We start from the raw sequence: 3,080 nt of genomic DNA, 5'->3' as shown, positions 1-3,080 counted from the left end.
TTTTTTTTTTTTTTTTTTTTTTGGTACTGGGAATTGAACTCAGGTCCTTGCGCTTGCAAGGAGGCCACCGAACTGCTGAGCTAAATCCCGAGCCCCCAATTCTTAAATTGATACCTATATTTTTAACTTAAAAGTTTTCAGACCTATTTTCATATCCTTCCCTCAGTGAGTGGGTATGGTTTGAGTAGAAAAGGTTGTCAGAGCCCCTACTGGAGTAAGATTAGCTTGCCAAGTGAATACTGTACTAGCAAGAATTATTTTGGATATTTTTCTCTACCAGTCCCTGATGTCTGTATCTTTAACTTTTCTTTTCTGGTGCCGGGATCGAACTCAGGACCTTGCACTTTCGAGGCAGGTGTACTACTATTGACCTAAATCCCCTGCCCTAATCTAACTCTATTTTTAAAAGATTTTTTTCCACTGCACACTGCCTCTTGAAGACTCCCAAAGCTTGTCTTCCAACACTTCTGTTTACAACTGCTATGTATTTTACAGAGGAATTTTTCTATAGCATGCTCAAGGCCCTGAGTTCCATGACCTGCACCACAAACAAATAAAAAGATAAATCATCTAAATCCTAAAATATAAATTAAGACTAGAACTTAAAAATCAATCTGTTTATCAAATTTATATAAATACAAAGTTTAAAAAGTTGTAAAGGTGTAGTATTATGTAACTGAAACATTACATCCACAAACAAAGGTGAGGGTTGCCAAAGATTTAGCTCAGTGGCACTGTGCCTGCCTCACAAGCACAAGGTCCTGAGTTTGATCCCCAGTGCGAGGGACAGTCAACAAAGGTGAGGACTGCATTCAGAAAAGCAGGAAAGTATGATACTTACGTGTAACCAGTCATAAATAAAAATATTTCCTTGAGGGACAGGGATTTAGTTCACTGCCTGCGTCATAAGGGCAAGGTCCCAAGTTTGATCCCCAGTACCAAAAAAAAAAAAGAAAAAAATTTTCTTGAGACTGGTCTTTCATTTTTTAACACGGAAATAACAAAATACAGCCTGTCATTTGGGGAATTTCTATTAGGTTAGAAATTATGGCAAATTTAATAAAAATTTTGCAGATACCCTCAAATCAGGGCACAGGAGGCTACTGAGGGAAACTGACAAATTAGTATTGTGCATTCCAGCTATAATACTAAAATAATCTGCATCTTCATTTTTAAGAGTTTTTTAAATACATAATATTAACATAATATGTCAAAAGTTAACTATGCTAATGTCAGAAGAGAAACTATATGACTTAACTTAGTAGCACATGCTGTAGTCCTAGCTGCTGAGGTAGGAGAATCACTTGAACCTAGGAAGTTCAAGACCAGACTGGGCAACACAGAAAGTCAAGATTCCATCTCAAAAACACACAAGTAGAAACTATGTGGCAAGTCATAAAGATACCCTAACTCCTAAATAATACCCGTATCAGATGAGATCGGGTGTGTTCAGGGTAGTATGGCTGTAGACAGTAAAACCCATTTCAGAGGTCCTGGGAGACCCACAATTCCCGGTTCATACTCCTGATAAAATCACGCATTTTCAATAATTAAGTCTTCTACTTGAGGGATGTTAAATGAATCTCTTCTTCATAACACAATGACTACAGACTAAAGAAATCAAAATTGAAAGTCAAATACTAATACAATAAAGTACATGCTACGTATGTTCTTTCAAAATGTATAAAGTAAGCCAAAGATTTGGAGAACATCTCCATAAATGCTGCTATTATTGTACAGTAAAGACTTTAGCTAAATCAAGAAATAAAAGAGGAACAGAATAAATTAAAAAGGCAGGGCAATTAAAGGATGAAGGAAAAAACATTAATTAGAAAGCAAAATGCAGTCTGTAGAATCAGATCCCCCCAAAAAATGGAGGCATAAGAATGAGAAAAGCATAAAAACCACAAATACTATGCAAAATTTTATTATATGCAAATATGCACTAATAACATTAAACAGATCATGATTTCCTAGAAAAAGAAATTATTCCACTTTATTCAAGAGATAGTATTATCTTGCCCTCCCCTGCTCCAATCAAGAACATTTCCCCCAGTTTCATGAATGCCCCCAAAACTCCAAGGAAAAGATGGAATTGTTTCCTAAACTGTATGAGACAATATAAACTGAGAGTCAAATACTTATTAGAAGATAAAGATTAAAAATGTTGAACACAAAAATTTTAAATATGCACATTATTGTTATTCAAATTTTAGCAGAAGAGTCCAAATCATCTAATCAAATTTTTAGGCAAAACCTGATGAAACAGTGATAGCAAGGAAACTTAAAATTTCCCCCAAAGACCATGTGTTAAAGGATTGGTCATCATTCAGCAGCACTAATGGAAAGTGATAGAATCTTTAGGAGGTGAGGACTAGGGGAAGGAAGTTAACTCTCATTGAGGGCAAGCCCCTAAAGAAAATACTCAAACACAGCCCCTTTTTCTCTATTTCTTTGCTTTACTGCTCCAACAGACACTCTCTGCCATGACATTATGCCTCACTACAAATGCAAATGACCTCAGACTAAAACCCTCCAAAAACATGAGCTAATACACATTTTTCCTCATGAGGGAAGTCTAATGTGAGAAGCTAACAAATTAGACTATTAATATTGCCTATTATAGCTGCAATATTAAAATAATCTGTACAATTTATAAAGCAGTATTAGGACATCAATATTTCTGTGAGTGCAGATATAAAAGTTCTCAATGTACCCAGTACAATTTAATCTATGAATGTAAGAACTGAGTGAAGTACTTGGTAAAGACAATCTCTATCCAGGAAAGGGGGTGTAGGTCAGTGGCAGTGTTTACCTAGCATACACACATGTACACACACACACACACTGATGATCTGTTTATAGCCACAAAGTACTGAATATGTACAAAATTATACAATATTTAATTAATTTGTGGGTAGCAGGTGGAACATACAAAAAAGACAGGCATTAATAATGGTAAAGAGGTTGGGTATTGAGCACATGAACAATTTTCTATCCTTGTAAATCTAAGAATGTTTCCACAATTATTTGCTTAAACAGTAAACGGGAAACTAGGTGCAGGACATATAGAGAGATTA

This window comes from Fukomys damarensis, unplaced genomic scaffold (assembly GCF_012274545.1).
Source record: "Fukomys damarensis isolate Sample0158 unplaced genomic scaffold, DMR_v1.0_HiC HiC_scaffold_30, whole genome shotgun sequence".
Classification (NCBI taxonomy): Eukaryota; Metazoa; Chordata; class Mammalia; order Rodentia; family Bathyergidae; genus Fukomys; species Fukomys damarensis.
This window is presented reverse-complemented; position numbering follows the sequence as displayed.